This window comes from Aedes albopictus, chromosome 3, assembly GCF_035046485.1.
Source record: "Aedes albopictus strain Foshan chromosome 3, AalbF5, whole genome shotgun sequence".
NCBI lineage: Eukaryota > Metazoa > Arthropoda > Insecta > Diptera > Culicidae > Aedes > Aedes albopictus.
Genome location: NC_085138.1, coordinates 310,155,878 through 310,181,139, shown reverse-complemented (window position 1 = coordinate 310,181,139; position 25,262 = coordinate 310,155,878). Strand labels below are relative to the sequence as shown.

The following is a 25,262-nucleotide window of genomic DNA, read 5'->3' as shown; positions in this document are numbered from 1 at the left end:
TAAGAAAAATTGCGCTCCAAGCGAGAATTGAACTGAGATCCTTGAAGTGTGAGTAGTACGCCCGAGCTCTCTCGGCTATCTCAGCTTGTTGAACAGAAGACAGTCAAAGTTATACTGCTTCTACCATAATGCACGCATTCCCGACATGCTCCGGCAGCTGCAAAGAGTACTGATACTGAGAGAGACAACGGGGAAACCGCAACAGCTGCGAGCAGCCGTTATTTAACTGACGACGGAGAGTGGCTGGTATGATATATAGCTGATGCATGTAAATTTAAAGCAAATATGCTTTAAAATCTGTAAACAAGCCGTCTGACCAGCAGCGGACTGCTCGGCTGACGTTGAATTTTGGCGATTTACATTTTTCTGTCGCAAATTTCAGTACACGCTAACGCCGCTCAGCACTAAAGTGCATAATTTCCAGACTACACCAAAAATGTGTAACCCTTGCACATTTACAAAATCAGCTCCAGTGTTTACAAAATTGTTAAAATCGCAAAAATGTTTGTACGCCAATATAGGTGGGATTACTAGTGACCTTGGAAAACAAAAAAAAATCAACATTTCGCATCTAGAAGAGTGTACGAGCTGTTTTTTGAGAATGTGTAACTGCTACACATTTTTGTGTGGTCTGGAAATTATGCACTTATGAGTAGGTCTTACACATTTTAGTGCTGAACAGTTTTAGCGTGTAGATCTTCAATTAACGAATTTCAAATTTGGAGAACTCAATTAGCCACCATAAGGAGTCGAGAAAAGTTGTCCCAACACAGCTAAAAAATAAAAAGTTCTACAGCACGTAAATTGAAAATCAACTGAAATTTGTGGCAAAAATTTGTAAATCACCAGCATATTCTTTATTACACCAAAGAACCTAACCTCAAAATGACTGACAAATCTTAGGTAATTCTGGCAGATGTATCATGAGCATGGAAAGGACGGCAACAAGATCGATAAAGTAGATTATGTTATGCGTCTTTTCGTGCGTGTGTGTGGTCTGTCAAAATGACCCGTGAATTGTCAAACATTTTCATGGCTAGCTTTGTTGGTGTAATGAAGAATAACGGCAGCCGAGCACTGCCCATATTCGCGTAGTTGACGTAAGCGCCAATGCAGCAGTATGCTGCTGGTCAGATGGTTCGTTTACAGATTTTAAATTGTATTTGCTTGAAATTTACATGTATCTGCTTTAAATCATGCCAACCACTCTCCATCATCAGCTTATGGGTTACTGCACGAATTTATGCTGGCCTGCTTACTCTCACAGAAAATTTGATGTTTGAGCGGTGCCGACACCTCTCAAACGTCAAATTTCGTGTGAGAGTAAGCATCAGGCTCAGAATAAATTCGTGCAGTGAACCATTGATCGCTGCTCGCAGCTATCACACGCAAAACAAGAAAAGCCACCAAAAATTGAGATATGCCTTTTCTACCAATTTATGTATTAAAAACGAAAATGTGATAAATCGGATAAATCATAATCCATTCGTTGTATTGAGATGCGCTACACGGTTCCATAGCTTCCATACCACTACACACAAACACCTCCATTCAAACCCGAGAAGTTGAACCGGGTTGCGTCCACGCAAAAACGGCTACGCTCAAAAATGATCGGCCTGCACATTTTTAATAAACATCCATGCCGCACAAGACTGTGTTGGAAACACACATTTTTTTAAATTTCTCGTACGCTCACATGAGCATGTATTTTGCAATACTTTCGACATGGCAACCTCACTGGGTTTATAAACCACCTTCAAATACCGAAAAATATTGATATTTTGCAAAAATGTGAGCGTACGAGCAATTTTAAAAAATGTGTGTTTCCAACACAGTCCCTGTGCGGCATGGGTGTTAACCAAAAATGAGAGTTTTTATTTTAGAGAGTCTAAATATAACTTTCGCTTCGCTGCTGAGCTTCGCGTCCTATTGTCTACATGGAATTTTCCACTTGCAAACAGCACACTGCTGGATGCGGGCTTTTCAGTGCACAATGGGTCTAGAGTAGTATTTACGAAGACAAAATAGTTTCTGCCAAGTTCTGTCATTTCTTTTTGTTTCATTATTGTAAAATGAGTACGGTCAATAAAGTGTGGCTTATCCGAAAATCTGCTGATTAATTATTCTCTATACAATATCAAAATGTTTTACAAAGTTATAGCAAATTTGCAAAAATAAAACATTCGAATCATTAGAACTTTTCGAAAAGTTTTCAATAAATTGCAACTTTTTTTTTGCCTTTGGTCATATTTTAGTGAAGTCCAACGATACATGAAAACCAATACATTAGTCATAAACTTTCAAAATTAAATTTAATTCGGTTCGCTTAGTCCTAAGGTACAGTAATTTGATAAACGGAAGTCAAAAAATAGATATAGATAGAAGGGCTCTAATTTCGTGTAGAGTTAAATAATCAATCAATCCCAAATTTGCACCAATTAAATTAAACTCGTTGAGGAACAAGTAATCAAAATTTGTTGGTGGACTTTATAAAAGGATACAACTTGCTAAAAATGTTTTAGGCAATTTTTAAAACTTAGCATGCTTTTGTATACACCACTAGGCGGTGCTAGAGGTCAAGCAAATTTTAAATTTAATATATCTCAGAATTCTGGTCACTTACAAAGTTGGTGTCTTTGACAATGTTGTTTGGTAGGTCAAGGGCTCACAGTTAATGGTCCACTTGTTTCGAAATTTCGCCACAAGAAAGCGCTAGTTACAATTTGCAAAATTATGGAAATGAATGTTTTTTTTCGTAAAGCAATCTAAAAGCTGTAATTTAGTTTTCTTTGAACATATTTAAGGCAAGTCAACGGTTTTTCAATAAACTATATATTAGTCATAAATGTGCAAAATTTCATTTCATTCGGTTCACTCAATCCAGAGATATAGCAGTTTAACGAATAACACTCAAATATGAAACATTTTACTAGAGTCGCTCCAACTTCATGTAAAACTATCCAATCGAGCTCAAATTTGTACCATTTATAGCTAATTCACAGACAAACAGACGTAACACTTCGAACATTTTACGGTTCAAATCATAGTCACGGAAACATATTCGCCCAATGCTATAAGGACTGATTTTGGCCAACCTTCATCTAGATGGCGGTAGTGGGCAAACGTCAAACACGAACAAAAACGATGCAAGCGCCACGAGTGGGTAGTTGGCCAACTATCAAATTTTCGAATATACCGTTAAATCGTTGTACGATGGGAATTCTCAGAGTGTTACGTCTGTTTGTCTGTGGCTAATTAGTTGTGCAACTAGCAGATAAAATTTGAGAATATTTCCTACACATGATAGAAAGTAACAGGTTGCTGAATATATTCGAGATAATAAGTAAAAGATACATGCTTCTACTAATTTGCAACTAGTGCCGTCTACTGACAGAATCTTGAACCAATCAGCTAATCAACTGAAAGGCCATAATAAACCAAACAACATTGCCGAAGAAACCAACTTTCTAAGTAATCAGAGTTCTGAGATATATGGAATATAAAAGTTAATTTATCGTCAGCGCTACCTAGTGGTGGAATTTTGAATCAAACGGCCTATCACCAGTAAATCCTTGGCCGGCCTAACAACTTTGCCACGTATACCGAATATTTAAGTAATCATGGTGCTAAGATGTACGGTATGGAAATTTCGCCAGTGCTACGTCTTGCTGTCTGTGATATCTGTCATACCAGAGACAAACAGACGTAACACTGATGAAATGTTTATACCAAATATCTCATGATCCTGATTACTCAGAGAGTTGGTGTCTTCGGCAATATTATTTGAATGGTCAAGAACTAACAAATGATGAGCCGTTTGATTCAAAATTCCACCACTAGGCGGCGCTAGTGAGCAAACAAATATTATATTCCATATATCTCAGGACTCAGATCACTTAGAAAATTGATGTCTTCGGCGATGTTGTTAGGTTGGTTACGGCCGCTCAGTTGATTAGCAGATTGGTTCAAGGTTCTGTCAGTAGGCAGGCCCGGATTAAGGATTGTGGGGGCCCGGGGCCCGAGTGAATGTGGAGGCCCCTCGGAGAGATGACCAAAAATGTTTTTCCTTATTTTCGAACAGTACTTGAGTAATATGAAAAATAAAGCTAATGTTAGCAACGAAAAAAGGTGTTTGCGGGGGCCCCTAAAATGTGGGGGCCCGGGGCCCGGCCCCCCCGGCCCCCCCTTAGATCCGGCCCTGAATAGGCATCACTAGTTACGAATTAATTGAAGCATGCAACTTTTATTTACTATTTCGAATATATTCAGCAAGCTGTAACTTTTTCAAAAACGCACCAAATATTTTCATTTTTTTCCTGCCAGTTGCACAACTAGTTAGCTAGAAACGGTACAAATTTGGGCTCGATTGGATAACTTTACAAGAAATTGGAGCAACTCTAATAAAGTAGTTCATATTTAAGTGTTCTTCGTTTAATTGCTATATCTCTGGATCAAGTGAACCGAATCAAATGAAATGTCGCACAGTTATGACTAATTCATAGCTCTTTGAAAAACCCTTGTCTTGACATAGAAACGTTCAAAGAAAACAAACTTACAGCTTGTTGATTACTTCACGAAAAAAAATCAATCATTTGAATGATTTTGCAAATGTGTAGCTAGCGCCGCCTAGTGGTGAAATTTCGAAACAAGTGGACCATTAACTGTAAGCCCTTGATTCACTTAACAACGTTGTCGAGAACACCATCTTTCTAAGTGGTGAGAGTCCTGAGATATATGAAATTTAAAATTTGCTTGACCTCTGGCGCCGCTTATTGGTGGAATTTCTAATTAAACGATTCATCACCATCCATCATGAAATCGCAAATAAAATTATTAGAAAGCAGATTTTTGAATCAGTTTAACCAGACGAACCACCCTAATATAACAATAATGAGAATAGGGTAAACAATTGAAAATATACTTTCTAAAACACAATATGTGTCTAAAAACTTCAAGCTGAAGCTTAAACAGTTTTGTCTTCGCAAATACGGCTCTGGACCCATTGTACAGTGTGGCGGCTGTATCGCTTCCATCACCAAGCCACGTTTGTGTTGATGATGATGGCTTTCAGCCTCTCTACTATTCGTGTGCAGTAATAGTCGTGCTGGTTAGAGAGTAGGGTTCTATGAATCACCATTCTAGTGTCTCGGTTCGATTCCCGCTGCCGCCTGTATTCTTTTTAAACATGTATTGGTATTTGATGCCGCCGCTGCTGCCATGATCAGTCTAAAAATAGAACAAATAATGAGAAACCTGTGCGACAGAGGGCACACACGGTAAAAAATCTGCACTGTGATATGAACGGATTGGCATTTGAATTCGCACTACTGTTTAATCAGTTTGTTATCAATTAAATATCATTCGAAAAGGAACATCCAATGCCTCTTCAATTTTAATTGAACTTCACTTCAATTCGTTGTTGACAATGTTTTGAATTCGAATATAGAATTTAAAAAAAAAGTGCTGCTAACCGCAACCAGATTCGATACCACGACCTTGAGATTCACGGTCATCTCTTTTACCACTGCACTACTTCACACCTGTTAGAGAGGTTTGATTCGAAGCAAAACACTTTCTACCACCTGTCATCTATATTTATACTTTCATACCCAAAACAGTCATTATCAAATCAACAGCTTTTCACTTTGGATCGTACTGCTTTGTACACTAGTGCAAATTGAAGTGATTTTTCGTTGATTTCTCTAGTGGGTTTGTTTTGGTTATCAAATCAACACTGACAGCATTGCGATTTCAAAGGAAAAGCCTTTCTGATCATGCTGATTGGGATGTTGAATAGTTAAGGGATTTTTCCCTTACATTGAGCGTGCAGAATTTTTACCGTGCACGTGCGAAATTTTCCTTTTCCAGATTCTAGGAAGCCAATACAATTTTTGGTACACTGCCACCTACCAATTTTTGTATTTGCAAGGCCCTAGGCTAATCCAGATGACCCCCAATTGCAGAGGCGCTTGGTGAGATAAGGAGAAAATCGTTTGTTTACATAAAAAAAGTCAATTTTTTGTCGTCAAATTTTACTCATTTTTTGCTCTAGAAGTTGCTATTTTCCAGTTGCTTCCATGATTATTATTCTTGATGCCCACGCCGACAGATATCGGATTGGCCAGCTAACAAAAAAATCCGGAAGATCGCCCTCCGGAGGCATAGCAAGAGCTCCTCAAATTAATCACATCAATTGTTCGTAAGTACATACCGGATCTAAGCGCAACTGAAAGAGAAATAATTTTTATTTCCGAAAAGTGCTCGTTTGTTTCTCTACGATGCGGAATTCGATACGAAAAAGTGAAAAAAGTGCACTTTGCCTATGCTGCGCCATGTTAAATTTTGGAGGAGTCACGTTTTTCATAGGGTTCTCATGTCACCAGATGCGGAGGGATCGTTAGCTTCCGTTGGATTTATTACCCGTTGCAAGAAAATAGAGAGCGAAAAAGGTGCAAAATCGCTAATAGACCTCCGCTGGTATGTTTAATCGTTATGGTGTCTTCTACAATAAGTGCGCGAATTGGCCAAGGAATACTGCGCCGAAAACACCGAAATGATTTTTCTTACAGGCGGAGATGTATGGGCGCTTGCGCGTACAAATTTTCGCGCAACGCATAATACCTATATTTGTATATGCTTCATACCACATTGTATTGGAATCTGCCAATCTCTGGTTGCGTGCATGGTTTCCCCTGTTGTCTTTCTCAGTACTCTCTGCCAGAGTTGGTAATAGTCATCGGATCTGAAAACGATCACTAACGACAACAGATAATAAAAAGTTTACGTCACTTAACCAGCAGCGTTTGAATATTTTCGTTCCTACATCGTCAGTCAGTTTGCTAGTCGCGACGAAAAAGTTTTGCAGTTTCACTTTGTCAGCATCACGAGGATGGCTAACCGAAAAAAAAAATGCAAAAAGAAACCCCCCGCTTGATTCGGAATCGAACCCAAAACTTTCGGATTGGCAAAGCACCAAGCATACCAGCAAAGCTAATTCAGCAGCTCAAAAACCGAAGGCTGAATTATCAATAAAAATCGTGACTGGTTCGTCTTTTGTCTGCAGTCAGATGCCATGTGACGATTACATGTTCAGTTTTTTTGTGGCACGAATGCACTCCGGTGTAAAGTGCCGTAAATAAAATTAAAAAAATACATGTTCAGTTTTCGTCATTGCAGAAGAAGACAAAAGAGAATGACGAAAACTAGATCTCCCTGTTTTATTCGCGACTACGAAATTGAAATAGATTCCAACTCTTTGTCGCACTAATGAAAAACCTCGTAAGTATGTAACTGTCAGAATGTGCGTGAAAAAAAGCAAAAAATATTTCCCTCTCGTTTTTTCTCACGTAAACCTTCACGCACATTCTGCAACTTCGAAGTCGCGAATTTTCAGTTCATCCTCGTCGTGGTTTCTTTGTCGGTCGCTGATGATGATGCAAGTGACGGAGTTTTATTTGTTGACGAACTTTTTTAGTTTTTCGTCGTTGGTCAGTGACGAAACTGATGGTTACCAACCCTGCTCTCTGCAGCAGCCGAAGCAGGTCGGCAATTCGTTCGTTATGGTAGAAGCAGTTTCATTTTGACTGCATATTTTCTAACAAGCTGAGACAGCCGAGACTCTCGGAGAGTGCTCGGGCGTGCTATTCACACGCAAAGGATCTGATTTCTTTTCACGCTCGGAGCTCAATTTACTTTTTATTTTCTATCAGATATCTGCAATGTAATTTTGATTTTGAGATCGCACCAAAATTCCCATCCATATATGGTCCCACTACTCCAGTAATTCTTCATTACACCAACGAACCTAAATAACCTCAAAATGACTGACAATCATTTTGACAGATGTAACATGAGCATGAAGAGGACGGCAACAAGATCGATAAAGTACACAGCAAAAATATGAAAGATAAACCACAGAGAAACAGACGTCACACTCTCATCGCTTCCCATCTATCACCTTTTTAACGGTTGATTCAAATATTCAGTAGTACAAAGTTCGAAAAAAAACCTGTAAAATTATGACGGATCGAATGTAATAAAAGGACCCCGTCATATATGATTGAAATTTTTGTGCGATCTTAAAATTACATTGCAGATATCTGTTAGAAAAATATAAAGAAAAATTGCGCTCCGAGCGAGAATTGAACTCAGATCCTTGGGGTGTGAGTAGCACGCCCGAGCTCTCGCGGCTATCTCAGTTTGATGAATAAACAGTCAAAGTTAAACTACTTCTACCATAACGCACGCATTTCCGACATGCTCCGGCTGCTGCAGAGAGTACTGAGAGAGACAACGGGGAAATCCGCCACAGCTGCGAGCAGCCGTTCGTTTAGCTGATGACGGAGAGTGGCTGGCATGATTTATAGTAGATGCATGTAAATTTAAAGCGGATATGCTTTAAAATCTGTAAACAAGCCGTCTGACCAGCAGCGGGCTGCTCGCCTGACGTTAAATGTTGGTGATTTACATTTTTCTGACGCAAATTTCAGTTGATCTTCAATTCATGTGCTGTTTAACCTTTTTTTTTGCATTTTTTGCTGTGATATAAGGATCTCTCTCCAGAACTTCCTCCACGGATTCCCCAAGAATTTCACCAGGAGACTCCTTAAAGAAACTCTCCAGGAGTTTCTACAGGGATGCCACCAGGGATTCATTTACTCAGTTCTCCAGGGATACCTCCGGGAGTTCGTGTAGGAATTAATACAGAAACTCTACCGGGATTCCTAAAGGAATTACTCCGGGAATTATTTAAGGAATTTCTCCACAATTGACTTCAGAATTCCTCCGGAAATTATTTTACGGATTCCTCCAGAACTTTCTCCAGGTACCCCTCCAGGACTTCTTCAACAATTTCATCCAGAAATATCTCCGGGGATAGCTCCAAGGAATCTTCCGAAAAATCCTTCAGGAATTGCTCAAGCATACCTCCAGAATTCCTCCCGGGATTACTCCGAGAATTTCTACAGGGTTTCCTGAAAGAATTTTTCCAGGAATTACTGTTTAAATTGCCCCGAGAATTCTTCTAAGGATTCCTCCAGAAATTCCACGGGGATTTCCTCAAGGAATTGCTCCAGCAAATCCTGCCGGAAATTATTCTAGAAATCCCTCCAGGAATTCCCCCCAGAAATCCTCCAGAAATTTCTGCAAAAATTCTTCAATAAATTGATTCATGAATACCTCCGGAAATTTTTCTAGGGATTCCTCAAAAGAATTCACAAGAAGGTCCTCCAGGAATTCTTTCGAGAATTCTCCATGAATTCTTTCAAAGATTCCTCCGGAGATTTCTCCAGAAATTCCTCCAATAGTCCGTCCAAGGAATCGTACAGAATTTTTTTCCGATTTTTTCTCCAGGAGTTCCTCCACAAATTTCTCCAGAAGTTTCACAAATAATTCCTCCAGGAATATCTACGAGAATTCCATCAAAAATTTCTCTAGAATAACCTCCAAGAATTCCTTTACAAAATTCTCCGAGAATAGCTCCATAAATTTTTCCATGTTTTTTTCTAAATCATAATAATCTTCCGGAAAATCCTTAGGAAATTCCTTTAACATTTTTTCCAGGAATTCCATCAAGCATTTCTTAAGGAGTACCTCCAAGAATTTCTCGAGGAATTTCTCCATGAAATTCTCCACGAATTCCTCCAAGAGCATCCACACATGCCGCAGCATTTTTTGGACAACTTTCAATACCCTCCTTTCTCGTGGTCTACTTTCATGGCTAGTAGCAATTTCAGAGACCCCCCCCCCTTATAACGCTTAGTCATTTATGAATGGTCCCCAAGAAAATCCTGTAGAAATTATTACAGGATTTTTTCCAAGAATATCTCCATGAATCTCCATGAAAACTTTAAGTTCCACCAGGAATTCATCCAGGAATTCCTCCAAAAATTCCTCCAAGAACTCCTGAAGGAATTGTTCAAGGTGTTTTTGCAGGAATTCATGCAGGACTTACTCCAGAAGTTCCAGAGTTTTTTTTTCAGAAATTCTTTCAGGATCTCAATTCTCCAAGAATTTCTCCTAAAATTCCTTCAGGATTTCCTCCAGGGATTCCCCATTTCAACAAGGAATCATTGGAAGAACATACGCAGGGAAATCTGAAGGGTTGTTTTTAAATGAGGCCGATACAAATTAAATTTTGACTTTTTGTCTCACCCAGCCCTTCAACAAATTTTGGCTGGATATTGCATTTTGAGGAGGCAGCTAAAAAAATATTTTTCAAAATATCTAGTTTTGCTAAAAATTATTTAACAAATCCAATGAGTTTGTAATAAGTTTCAGATTATATGCTTTATTTTTATCCCCCCCCCCTCGACCAATCAGTGAATCAAGCATTTGTAACGGCCTAACTGCTCCTAAAAAGAATTCCTGAAATACCTGGAGGAATTATTGGAAGAATCCCCTAGATGAATGGAGAGGATGAATGGAGAATTCCTGGAGGAATTCATTCAAATTTTTCTGGAGGAATTCCTGGCGAAAAACCAAGAGAAATTAGAGAAGCAATCTATGGAGGAATTCGTGATAAGAAATCTCTGCAGAACCCCAGGAGGATTCTCCAGAGGAGTGCTTTTCTCTCGTGAGAGATTCCTGGACCAATTCATGGAATAACTCAGAGAAATTTGAAAGGCATCTCTGCAGAAATTCCTTATGGAATTCTTGGAGGAAGTCTGGAAAACCTCTTAGACGCTTTCCTAGAGAAATTCTGAGAGGAATCTTTTTTGATTTTATTTTGTTGAGGAATTTCTGAAGTAATTTATGTAGAAATTTCTGGAGGAATTTCCTGCCATTTTTATCCTTCTTACACCCATAAAAAGGGTATAAAAATCGCTTGAAAAACCGACTTTCGATCCATTTTTTTGCGGTACTTGATGATTTTTAATGAAATAATCCTAATAAATTAAACTTTTTTGATTTAGGATACAATAAGGAGGTCATTGTCATACAGGATCTCTAAAATTTTTGTCAAAATATTCATTGGTTACGTATATGGGATACCTCATAATTATTAACAATTTTTAAATAAAATCAAGTTTTCCTCCAATTTTCAGAGCAAAATGAATTAAGATAAACAACTTTTAAACACATGGAAACCATGAAGAAATATGTACTCTTTAATACGCCCATGTTTGAGAAAAAATTTAAAAATAATTTCAAATGTTTAGGAAACAAAAACTAAAATAGGTGCTACATATTTAAAACCGTATTTAAGATAAATTAATAAAAAAACTTAACACTGTTTGAACATTTTTCAAAACAATTTTTTGTCGATGAAGGCATATAAACCTACCTCTATGATAGGTACAAATACTAAGTACTTAAAAACAATTTCATGCTTAAAACATAATATTTTCTAAAAATTATCATTTGTCAAATAATTCAATTTTCAGAAAATGTCTCTCAATTTATAAGTTAATATATTTTCCGTTCTTGTCCGACGAACCAACAAACTCCTGAAGACCTTATCCAGCCATAAAAGTACTATTTTGAAAATAAAATTTGATTGAATGTGATTGAAAGCAATTGAAAGAAAATTATATCCTTAAAAAATGGCCTCTGGCGCGTGGACGATTCCGACATCCATATGTTCAACGTTATATTTCCAAAGGTATGTGCATGAAATCAGTCTATGTTCCTTTGCCAATATCAGATTAGTGGCTCTACTATACTATCCAATAGATACATGCAAGGTTAATCAGTTCAAAGTAGGGGAACGATGAATTTGAAAACTGTAGCATTTTTTTATGGGTCATACTGTACCCAGTAAACCACAGATCGTAATGGGAAGTGCATTCAAAGTCGTATATCTCGCTGTCAGAAATCAAAATCGTAAAAACTATTGAATCTTGTGATAAAAAATGTCAGGTCCAATTGTATATAAATCGTTGCTGCGAATTGTTTTGGATTAAGTTTGTTGTGTATAGAGCAAGTCATAAATAGCGCTAATTGAAGTCGTCGCTGTTTGCATACGCTTACGAGTCATATATAATGTTAGGAAAGTTTGGTTGGGAATCGTAATGACACACACATACGCACACACATACATACACACACACACACACACACATACACACACAGACATCATCTCAACTCGTCGAGCTGAGTCGATTGGTATATAACACTTGACCCCTCCGGAGGCTCTATCAAATTTTCGTTTTTGTAGTGAACATATAGCCTTTCGGTACACCTTGGTGTACGAGAAAGGCAAAAAGTTGACACCTAGCCTAGTACACGGCACCTCGAGATTGTGAGTCCAAGCCTATACCATTGTTTTAACTGATCTGCCTTGAGAAGAGCACAAATTTTGGTCAATATAAGCTAAAACTTTCTAAACCAACCATGAAACTTGCCTTTGCCTTCCTACATGAATGCTGATATGAAGAATGGGCTGCATTTTTGCCTTTCTCGTACACCAAGGTGTACCGAAAGGCTATATGTTCACTCCAAAAACGAAAATTTGATAGAGCCTCCGGAGGGGTCAAGTGTTATATACCAATCGACTCAGCTCGACGAGTTGAGATGATGTCTGTGTGTGTGTATGTGTGTGTGTGTATGTATGTGTGTGCGTATGTGTGTGTGTGTGTGTGTGTGTGTGTGTACAAAAAAGGTCACCTTACTTTTAGATAGTAAACATCAACCGATTTTAACGACCGACGGTTCATTCGACGCGGAATCTGGTCCCATTGTTTCCTATTGAAAATGGTTCGGATCGGTCCAGCCGTTCCGGAGTTATGGCCATTTAGGTGTTCCGGATCGGTACCCCAGGAAGGGGCCAGATATGAAAATGAAACAAACCCATGCATGCGACCCATCAAACCACGGCATTTTCGATTATCTGATGAACGGGAAGTGGGAAAATAGTCTCAGACTATATCTGAACCGGTAGTGTTCCGGAACCGGTTCCGGATGTCCTGCCGGAAGTGGCCAAATATAAAAGTGAACATAACCCATGCATGTGACACATCAAAGAGCGGCTTTTTCGATAAGCGTTGAATGGTAAGCAGGAAAGTAGTTTCAGACCATGTTTGTACCGGTAGTGTTCCGGAACCGGTTCCGGGTGTCCTGCCGGAAGTGGCCAATTAAAAATTGAACCAAAACCCATGCATGCGACGCATCAAAGAGCGGTTTTTTCGATAACCAGATGAACGGTAAGCAGGAAAATAGTTTCATACCGTATCTGAACCGGTTGTGTTCCGCAACCGGTTCCAGGTGTTCCGCAAGAAATGGCCAATTAAAAAAGTGAACCAAACCCATGAATGCGACGCATCAAAGAGCAGATTTTTCGATAACCAGATGAACGGTAAGCAGGAAAATACCTTATCTGAACCGGTTGTGTTCCGAAACCGGTTCCAGGTGTCCCGCCGGAAGTGGCCAATTAAAAAAAGTGAACCGAACCCATGCATGCGATACATCAAAGAGCAGCTTTTTCGATAACCAGATGAATGGTTAGCAGGAAAAAAATTCATACCTTATTTGAACCGGTTGTGTTCCGGAACCGGTTCCAGGTATCCCTTCGGAAATGACCAATTTAAAAACTGAATCAAATCTATGCATGTGACACACCACATAGCAGCTTTATCGATAACCAGATGAACGGTAAGCAGGAAAATAGTTTCAGACCATATCTGAACCGCTTATATACTAACTGACGAAGTTGAAGGGGTGAATCCAACTGAATGCGTCTGGCGATGACCGAAGAATAGTAAGTCGAAACGCGTAACGCTTAACAAGCTGTTTCCAATATTTGTCACCGATAATTACCAATCAATCCACAAATAACATACCTGAACCGGTTGTGTTCCGGAACCGGTTCCAGGTGTCCCGCCGGAAGTGGCCAGTTAAAAAACTGAACCAAACCCATGCATACGCAACATCAAATCATCAAAGATGTTGGATTATCAGATAAACGGGCAGCAAGAAAATAGTCTCTGACCACACCTAAGATTACCAGCAGTGTTACAGAAATGGATGCATCGCTGAAATTACGAAGGTGAACAAAATCAATGCAAGCGATAAATATGCGTAAAAGAACAAAATCTTAATAAAAATTAAAGCGATCTTGTCAAATCACACCATTTTAGATTCCTGAGACGTAATTATACAGTAGGAGGAATCAACGATGAATGGGGAAATTTTAATTTTATAGCATCAATCCCCTTTTGCGATTGAAATTACTACACACAATTTTGATGCAACTGGTTGAGCCCTTGCGCTCTGTCACACGGTTGGAATTTGAATGGTTTTTTTTTTATGAGAAATTTTACTAGCTCGCACTTTTTTGTCAAATTTTACATAAATCTTATAACCATAAAATAAAGGCTAAAGTGTGCAGAAAAAAATTTGCCGATATATCTTGATAATGATCGGCATCCAGTGCTAGTGAAGGTGGTTAAGCAGTCAACTGAGAGGTTTGATATTTTTCAGCTCTGCTTATACGTTTAACATGATACATAACTTCGGAATATGAGCCATCAGTAAGTTTCCAAATTCGATTATGGCTTCGATATAATTGTTGCTTTTCTGAATAAAGCTGACACAAATTTCGATTTTCTCTTAAGTCAAGAAGGGTCCCCCTAGGAAATTTTATTCGGAATTCATCATTTTGAGGAAGGGCACAAATAAAGAGGGGAGATCGGGGCATAATGGACACCCGGGGCGAAATGGACACCTCTATTTTTGTCGAAACCGTTGACTTTTATGCTGTACTTTTAATGTATAAGTGTAAAGAAACAAGTCATCGTTCTATTTTTCAAAAAGTACCATTCATATGCCTCCAAAATAACCTAAATATCATTGAAATTGAAATATGTCTTTCATATGGTGAAATTCTTATAATTTCAACGCAGCAGCAAATAAGCTATTACGAGTGTTTGAGTGTGTCCGCCATAAAAACAAGTGAATTGCTACCTTATCTGCATGTATACGTAGATTTAGCAATGGATAAAGTATTTTATTTGCGATTAGAATTTACTCAAAATAGAAATTTCAATGTTGTAGTTGATTTGGGGCGAAATGAACACTGGCAACTACGAATGGATGTACGCGCATTGCATACTCTTAGGCGTTTAAGAGTGTTTGGAAAAAAATCAATTGGATTATTTTAGCCTAAAGTATATTTAATTAACTTTGATGTTATGTAAACTTGTCTAAGATGGAGTATTTTATCTGTGGTATCGATCTCCGTGGGCAAATTACTTAACTGATCGATGTAATCAAAAAGTTAGCATAAAATATGCAGGGATGCCCCGATGAGTGTCCATTTCGCCCCGTACCTTCACTGCCAGCCCTAAAAAACACACGATTTACAATTAATTATTTCTTCACAATAAAGACATTCTACCTGCTGTAAATGATTGAAATACGTAGGAAACAAACTGAAGTTGTAAGTCAACTGATAATATGTTAAGTTTTACTCTGTTATCAGGCCTAACGTACTCATTTGCTTAGGGTGTCCATTATGCCCCAAATCCCCAGTCCTCCAGAAATTTTCCTACCAAATCCGATTTTTTCATCAAATACATTAATTATTTATCAACTCTACTTCTCCATTGATAAGTCAACGAGCACTGCGACAAAAGAAAATTTGATATGTTCCGTTCTAGAGTATTCTCAGAACTCAAGAACACTTCGACTTATGGCTCTTGAGTACATATTCGACGAGAAAGGCACTATCACCACTAGGTGGATTAATCTGGGTTTTTTATAGCTTATTTCGGACATCGTATTACGAATGGGCGACAAAACGTCGAAAGACAAAACGTCGAATGCCAAAATGTCGAAAGGACAAAACGTCGAAGGGACAAAACGTCGAAAAGTGTGTAACTGTTCGTAGTTCAGTGTGGATTTATTTTTGAGATTTTGTGTGGACCGATTTAATACTGTGATAGTCTGAGAGGGGTGGCGATACGGTAGATCCGCCAAGATGGCAGGATGACGAACTAATTAACGGGGACACACTCATTATCACCCTCATTCTTGTTTACGGGCGTATCCGCTTTCGAACGTATTTGGTTCGTTCGAATCCGTAGCCCATTTGATTTTGCTGGCGTAAACGGGAATGCGGACGATTTTCGTTCGAAAGTGGATTCGATCGAAAACAAGAATGAGGGTGTATGTCTCATTTTCTCGGGTCACTGCCCAAGCGCTGAAGGTCAGTGACTGATTTTGCACTCTATGGTGCTTCAGACCAGAGTTGAAACCACCAGCTGTGTAAAGATTATTGTGTGGATACTTGGCATTGTTGTGCTAGTACCATATCCTGGAATACCGGATGAATTGCGGAGAGGGAGAGCCGTAACAAAATCAGACGCCCTTGAAGGAATAATGCACCCGATGATCGCCATCGCTACCCTGAAGGTGCCAGCGATCCGTCCGACGATAGCTAGAGGCCGCCATCGTAGCCACCCTGAAGGAAGTTATGACGTAGGTAATGCTGAAAATTTGTGGAAGGTGCCACTGGCATTGAGCCACTCCCAGTGTTGCATTTGAACGCGATCAATTTGCGTTGAAGTTCAAAATCGGCACGCTGCGATCAAACATATTTGAACATTGTTCAGTTCAAAATTTGGAACGCACGTGAGCTCGAAAATGAACGCAACTTGAGCAAGAACTGCACCCGCAGAATGCCAACATGCCAACATGATACCCTGGTACCTGGTAAACTGAAATTCATTGTGGCGCATATAGGGCACTGCATGAAACTCTCTCCTTCTCTTTCACTCTCACAGAAATTATGTAAACAACAAGGCCAAGAAACGTCAAAACCCCATACAAAATCAAAACAGTGCACTGCCCTTTATTCGCGCAACAACGCATTTATGCAGATGCGTCACAAAGTCCTAGGACAGCACCTTGGTCAGGACGCACATAAGATTTGATGACACATCCAAGCTCAGTTCATTTTTGGCTCGCGTTTAGTTCAATTGCAACACTGGGTGCCAGTATAAGGGGCTCCAAAGAAGTAAGAGAAGAAAAGGCCGGGAAAGTTCGGGAATAAATAATGTTACACTTAACGTGACGGGATGTGAGTTTTTATATACACTCAGAAATAAAAGTATACACGAAATTACTATTATTTATGCATTTTGTATCCGCATCTCTCTCACTCTTTTTCTGTTTTCATGCTATCTGCCGTTTAGCCTGGGTTAAAGAGAAGTGTTTCGTCAACCCAGGCGAAGCACCAGATAGCATGAAAACAAAAAGAGAGTGAGCGAGATGCGGATACAAAATGCATAAATAATAGTAATTCCGTGTATACTTTTATTTCTGAGTGTACGACAGTGCGAATAATTCCTAGGGTAAATGATGATGGTTGGACCAGTCTAAAAACTGATCATGGTTGGACCCATTCGGAAAAAGTCATTTTTCTTAATGATTTACTGAAAGTTTGAATGTTTACCTTCCTACCGTCAAAACATATTCTCTTTTTCATTGAAATAACATAGATTTTCTTTAGTTTTTCTTGAAATCTTTTGAATAAATCACAATTTCACCAGAGACCATTCTAAGCACAATTCGGGCTCCAAAGTTACCCAATTTGTAACATTAACAGATACCACATTCTCCTTAAAATTAATCATCTTTTTGCATTATACTTATGCGAAAATTTGTAAACTTCACGCTGGGTTATTAATAATGTATCATTTTCTTTCAAAAATATGAGTTATTAGTAAAATCGGACCAACTGAATATTATCATGGTTGGTCCAGCCTATGATTTTGGTTGGACCAAGCCGTAACCATGTTGGTTGCTAGGACCAGCTTAGTATGTGTACAGTTTTCTTTGCGCGTTGACAGTAGGCACCTTACCAATTTTGGGATCTCAATTATTATCTCCAAAAATAATCTAAAGTCACTGAATCAGGTTGGTAAAAACATAATTCTAATTGATTGTTAAATTATTTAAGTCTTATTTACCTTTGTAGGAATTTGCTACGTAACGAGATGCTCACATGGATTTGGGAGACTCCGGGTATTGTGCGCTTCGCAGATCAAGCTTAAGGAGCACTCGTTTTCGTCCTATTGAGGAATATTGGATTTACGGATGATTTCCAAAATGCCCAGCTGTGGATTGGGCACCAAGCGTAATATGCCAGCTTTCCCACTTCCTCTAAAGTTGATTTTTGAATAGGCCCTTCACTTCAAACTTTGCTCAGGTCACGCAGCCACACACCGATTACTACTTTACTTGATGTGACTTTCGATCGATAGCGCTAAAAAATGTGTTGATATTGCTAGCTTTTGTCCTTTCTGATGTTACCTTCCTAATCCGAAATTTAACCCTCTCTCACGTGCATGTTACATAAACGCTCCTAGGTAAGAACTGCACATATTTCAAAGCTACCGTTATTTAGAACAGCTCGGCTAGCGCCTTGAGATCTGATCAGTTACTGCCGTGTGCAGCATAGGTGTGCCATATTAATAGGGATTCCTATAGTAAATGAGGGCCGAGATGAACTAGCCCAAGGCTAAAAATCTCGTTAATACAGATAAAAAAAAAGTATGTGAAAACACATGGCAGCGCAGAACTAGTGCATTAAAGTCGCTTGACTTCCATAAGGTTTTTGTAAGCAAACCAAAACCAAAAATCAAGCAACACTTATGCCAATTAATGTCTCATTTGTCCAACATATGCGATAAACCTTTCTTGACATGGATATACTGGATTCAAACTGCTATTTATATTCTTATGATTGAAAAAAAAATAACATCTCGAATTAGTTGAGTTTCTTCTAATGATTGGTCCAACCATGATCATTTCTTTGGTCCATCCATTATCAGCATTGGTCCAACCAAAATCAAAATTATTTTACCAATAAAACCAATTTTTGAATAATTTAATAACTTTCTTCTATATTTTTTTCGTATTTTCTAGAAAGTAGAAGATTAAAGCTTTCCATTAATACCGAATTTTGTATACTTTGGTAATATAATCATAGAAATATTTGGAAACAAATATTGGCTATGTTCCCAAAAGCGTCAAATTGGTCCAACCATCATCATTTACCCTACCCGCGAAGAACTGGTCAAGAAACATGTCCACCCTGAGGTGTTGTTTCAAGGAGCCTCAGGAAGGCTCCCCTCTGAACTAGTTGACAGATACAAGTGAAAGAATGAGTATCCTTTAAAAGAATAAAGAACTCACTATTTGCTTAGATTACTCGTTTTCGACGTTTTCGACGTTTTGTTCTTTCGACGTTTTGTCCCTTTCGACGTTTTGGCATTCGACCTTTTGGCATTCGACGTTTTGGCATTCGACGTTTTGTCTTTCGACGTTTTGTCCCTAAGTCCGTATTACATATCACCCGAAGTCGTATTTTATTCTTTCGATCGATTATTTGGGACATCGTATTGATGATCATATGAAATCGCGAAATATCATCTGAAGTATGTATATGGCCTCCACTTTGGTACGTATATAGCAGTTTTGTGCAGTATATACGATTGAATAGGTTCTTATATAGTAGTGTATAGCACAAATTATACAGACCAAAATGTTCACTGGGTATGTGTGTATGTGTGTGTATGTGCGTTACAAAGAAAAAGTCACGCACGTTTCTCAGTTCTCTTGGAAGCAGATGAAAGCTACTACATCCTAGTAGAACGCTATTGATTTTTTTTTTCGATTGGACGTTTGGTTACCGAGATATCTCTCGAAGAGTACTTTTGAGTCATACATCTAAACTTTGTAAGATTTTTAAGTGTATCATAATAAATATTTCGGCCGTTTGTCAATCGATTTGGGTTCTCCTGGCACCAAATGAAAGCTACAGCATCCTAGTAGATCGCCCAGAAATTTTATTTTGATTGGACATTTGGTTACAGAGATATCTTTCGAAGAGTACTTAGGATTTATACAACTAAACCTTTTGAGATTTTTGACCAAGTGTATCATAATAAATATCTCAGCCATCTGTCAACCGATTCCGGTTCTCCTGGAACCAAATGAAAGCTACAACATTCTAGTAGAACCCTATACAATTTCATCAGGATTGGACTTTCGGTTAGCGAGATATCTTTCGAAGAGTACTTGGGAGTAATACAGGTTAACTTTTTGAGAGATTTTCGACCAAGGGTACCATAATAAATATCTCAGCCGTCTGTCAACCGATTTGGGTTCTCTAAGCACCAAATGAAAGCTACAATATCCTTGTAAAAGGCCCTGAAATTTTATTTCGATTCGACATTTGATTACTGAGATATCTTACGAAGAGTATATCAATAAATTATTTTTTATTGTTATATTCACTTGCTATCTTGCATTAGTTTTTGACCAGTCTATGGGAATAGTAGTTTACGCAACAAGGTGCAGAATGACGATTTTTACAGCACGAGTCGTACATTTATCCAACGAGGCTTGCCGAGTTGGATAATTACGACGAGTGCTGGAAAAATCGAGTTCTGCATCGAGTTGCGTACAACGTTTTTTGCAATTTCATAAATTACCCTTGAGGATAGTTTTTAACAAAACTTTTTCATCAAACTGCACACTGATATTCATAGCCATGTTTAAGAAAATCTGATCATTACAGGTTATACTGTGCAGTTGTCACAATTTTCCATAACTGCGTCCAGAAAGCATCAAGAAGTTGACCAAAACTGAAAACAGTGCTGTAATGGTTCATTACGCAACGCAAATCAGTGCTGTAATGAACCATTACAGCACTGTTAATTTGGTGTGGGAAAGTAGGCCTTTTCCTGTCAGATTTGCGTGAGGTAAAACAGCCTATTACGATGAGAAATTGCAAAAATTATTTTTCAATAAATAATGCTGACCTCATACAAAGTGTATACTAGAAGGATATTGTTTTCAACAAAATTATAAATAACAAATTACAAATACCAGGAATTTTATGAAAACTAACAATATGTTAAATGAAAGCTTTGAATTTATATATTGTGGGAAAAAATGCAAGAACCGGACAGCCAAAATAACTAGCTAATGCAAAAACTGATTAACTTAGTAGATATATCATTTTTGTCCTTTTTACACCATAACCATGAATACCAAATTCTTCGAAGCTAATTTAATCGACTGATCAAGAGATATTAGACAAAGTGTATCTCGCTGATTTTCTTACCCATTTGTTAATCGATTCAAGATCTTTTGTCAGTTAACCCTTCAGCGCGCGCGCTGTAGTAAAAAGGACAACACTACCAAAAAACCACGCTTTTCGTATACAGCGCGAGCGCGGTGCAGTTTCGGTTACTTGATGGCACGCGTCCTGGAAGGTTAACAAAAGATACAATATTCCAGAATATGTTAGCTATTTTTCAAGAATTCCATACAAGATTCTAGAAGGTGTCTGGCATTTCTGGTAGTTTAGTCCATGGTCCATGATGCTATTTTGGAAACCAATCCACTAGATGCCAAATCCACAATATTTTCTATAACTTTTGGTCAATTACACAAAATAAATATTTTAAAAACAAATAATACAACAAAAATTTTAATAAGTGTAAGAAGGGTTCTGTTCACAATAGGTGGATTAAATCGGGTTTTATATGTAGAATTTGATAAAAAAAAATCAATGTTTTGATATAAAAAGATCTATCTAATATATTGCACATGGCTTCTCTCATCATGTTCATCGAGCAGAGGAGAATAGCAAGTTAATAACTACGAAATCACATAGCCTGTTTTTATATCTTGTTTTGTTATTATTAATCTATCATGGCATAGCTTTTCCATAACAAATTTTGTTGGACAATCTCATTTTGTTATAATCAAGCTATTGATGTACATTAACTAAATTACATTTAAATAACATGTTTTGTTGAAGTACAAGTTAAGTTATTGTTGTAGTATTGATCCACTTATCAGCAATAGCACAACAGTAACAAGATTTGAAATCACAGCAACAATTCCACAATTATGACCTGTCCCTTTGTGTTGTTAAATTTTTGTATTCAGTTAAGAAGGAAATTTCTGAGCGACTCCTTTTTAGAATTCCTTAAATAATTTTCGGATAAGCACTTGGAAGCTCTGGAATAACTTTCGATGAATCCCTGGAGAAGTCTTCAAGAGAACTCCTCGCGTAATTTTCTTAGAAATTTCGAAGGTAATTCTTCTGAGCAACTATTAGAATTCTTGGCAGAATATTTTGAACAACTCCTGGTGAAATACTCAAAGAAATTTTCAGAGAAATCTTAAGATGAACTTCAGGACTAATGATCACAGGGAATTCTAAAGAAATCCTTGAAGGGATTCTATGCAGTATTCTGGAAGAATTTCTAGAGGATTCTTTGAAAATCCATGAAAGATTCCGTAGAAGAACTCCCGGAGAAATTTCTGGAAGATTTTTGGAGTCATTTATGGAAAAGTTTATGACCAAATCTGTCGACGAATTTCTAGAAGAATTTTATGACAAAGTCACTTGATAAACAAATAAGGAGTTTTGGACAAAATCCTTAGAGAAATAAATAGAGGAATTTTAGAAAAAAAAAAAATATTGCAACAAATTCTGGTGAAAGTCCTGTAGGAATCATCAGAGGAAGCTCAGGAGAAATTATAGAATTTTTTTTGCTGAAATCCTTGTAGAATCCAGGAGGAATATTCGACATAATTCTTGAATCCAGGGAAAAATCGGAGGGATTAAAACAAAGTTTCAGAAAAATTTTAATAATCTGTACAATATTTCCAATATCCCAAAAATTTTCTGCAAAACTGAGCATTCTAAAAATTCTTCAGTTTCTATGCTGAAAAAAAAAACAAAACAAAAGTCACAAATTACTATCGACGATCAAACTTTTTCAAGTACACGTGTTGATTTCAAAACCGTGCTCCGAAAACAATTAAAGTAAAACCGTTTATCAATTAATCAATTACAGGTGGAAATCGAAGCTCGTCGTATTTGATAATATAGACATTACTAAAGTTCGATTATCTTGCGACTTCAAATCTCTTAGAATGAATTAAAAGCTGTATATAATATTTTTCGATCATTTGAAAACATTTCTTACGTCAGAGTGATGAACCTCATGTTGTTATTGGCGGGCTTGTGAGACAAAGCGAATAATTTTATATAATAAGTATTATAACTTATTTAGTAACGAGTTTGATATCATAGCAAATTCTGCTCTGCTATCAAAATTTGTTATTAAAATATTTTCCGAATTCACTGTTATTAAGTTGTTACTGAAACTAACAAAACAAGTTATTGAAATGGTTTCCCAGGAATATTTTTTTGTTATGGAATTTGTTATTTTGCCGCTTATGACAGACAAGTTTATAACACAATATGTTGTGCCAATAACTTAGAAATAATCGATTTTATTATTCAGTTATTTTGCCCAAATAATACAGCTCCTTATGCTGTTGTTATTCCTCAGTATTCCTCAGCTCGGGACTTCTAGAAATTCAATATGTGATTGTTTTTTTTAAGATTTGATAGGTTTTTCAGGGAACTATCAAAGTCACCCCAAAATGAAAATCTGATTCTCGCTCATATGGAACCATAAAAGTCACCCAGAATATTTAAGAGTCTAGAATCTTTAAATTGCAATTGATAACTGATATCCCAAAAATATAAAATTAGGAGAAATACTGTTACATGGAAAAGTATTAGGAAAAATCGCTGAAAAACTATCAAACTTACCCCGTTTTACGGTAAATGAAATGCCTTTGTAAGTGCTGGAAATATGTTTCCCACCTGGAATAACCATCCCAGAATGCGAAAAATTACGTAAAATTTTTGCAAAGTTTTAAAATTTTAAGTTTGATAAATCCAAAGAAAACTCCTGAAGCTATGCAGTTGCCATACTGAATAAGAGATTACTTCCGGAAAAATACAAATTTATGAAAAAAAATATTTTTTTATACCGTCAAGGCACCATTCACCGTGGATCTAAGACGATTCGGGGCAAATAAGGGCTGTCATTTGACACCAGTCTTATAAACATTGTTGATGTCGCTTTTAATTGCCTTCATTATAGGTTAAAATTAAAGCAATATCCACAGAAGTAGAAAATTTTTCACAAAATTTGGTGATATAGTACAATTAGTAAAGGGTAGTAGGGTCGCCTAATTCCGTGGTAGGTCACCATTCACCGTGGTAGTAGGGACCCATTCACCGTGTATGAGAAATTTTATTCTACTTTGTTTAAAAAATGATCAAAACAACCCAGCCAAGGGAATTTTCTTCGTTTAAATTCATTTCAAGTAATAACTTGCAAGATTTTATTAGAAAAACGAATGTTCAAATTTTCGATTTTTTCGAGATATATGGGACAATATGGGGCACGGTGAATGGAGACCATTGATTTTTAGGGTACCCATTCACCGTGCCTTTTTGTTTCAATTAAAAAGTACGAGTAATCGTACTTTCTTGTTAAACTTACTTCGATAATGCAAAATACATACCTGATATGTGAATTTAATTGCTTCTTGGTGGAATAAAAACGTTACTACATTTAGTTTATCGCTTAAATCACCTTAGCGCATTTCTGGTTTTTTCACTATGAATGCAGTGAACGAGCAGAAACCCGCTTCATGTAAACACACTTTAGTGTCAAAATGATACTTTTTAATGTTTCTAATGAGCGTTTTGACATGGTAACAATACATTAGTGTTGTATTGGTGAAATTGAAGGGAAATTGTCATATCATTCAATCATAATATGGAAATAATGAAAAAACATTCGAAGGCACACGGTGAATGGAGCCCCCACGGTGAATGGTGCCTTGACGGTAGAACTTTTGATAACGAAATCGGATTCAGCGAATCCTTGCCAACTATAGGGTAGTGGACGTATTTTGGCCCGGGCAGATATTCCTACAATATCTTCGCAATTTTTTTATTGAAAGTTACAATAATAGTTTGCCGAGATTTTGTAGATATTATATGATAATTGTAATAAAATTCTCAAGGTGGGCCAAAATATTTACCTGCTATGAGCAAAAATATGTCTACTACCCTAAGAATACATTTGAATATTTATTTCATGTGCGATACAACTACGGTAACAGTAGTTTGTAAGTGTCCTTGAAGTTCGCCTAACACGCAGTTTGGAAAAATATTGAATTTAATGTATGTGGCTAATTGGTTATAAAACATGTAAACTTGTCATCAATAACTCTTGAGACAGATGATCATCATTTTCCACAAATTGTGTTAAGTTTAAAGCGTTATTTTAAACAAACAAAAATGACCTTCACGTCGACCAATTTCACCAGAAATCACGGTACCTAAATGGATTCTTCTAGGAATTTCTCCAGGCTACTTATTATCCAAGAAATTCTCCAGGAATTTCTCCAAGATTTTTTCTAAG

The 25,262-nt window shown here is 37.4% G+C and overlaps 1 protein-coding gene and 1 long non-coding RNA gene across 5 annotated transcripts in view; both read left to right on the top strand.

Moving 5' to 3' along the window:
- LOC109431043 (serum response factor homolog A) overlaps positions 1–25,262 on the top strand; it is a 783,489-nt gene that overhangs the window by 636,761 nt on the left and 121,466 nt on the right. The gene's annotated exons all lie outside the window — the stretch shown is intronic.
- LOC134291465 (uncharacterized) lies at positions 17,619–18,229 on the top strand. Its single transcript, XR_009999103.1, has 2 exons — positions 17,619–17,856; positions 17,918–18,229. It is a non-coding gene; the product is annotated as an uncharacterized LOC134291465 (long non-coding RNA).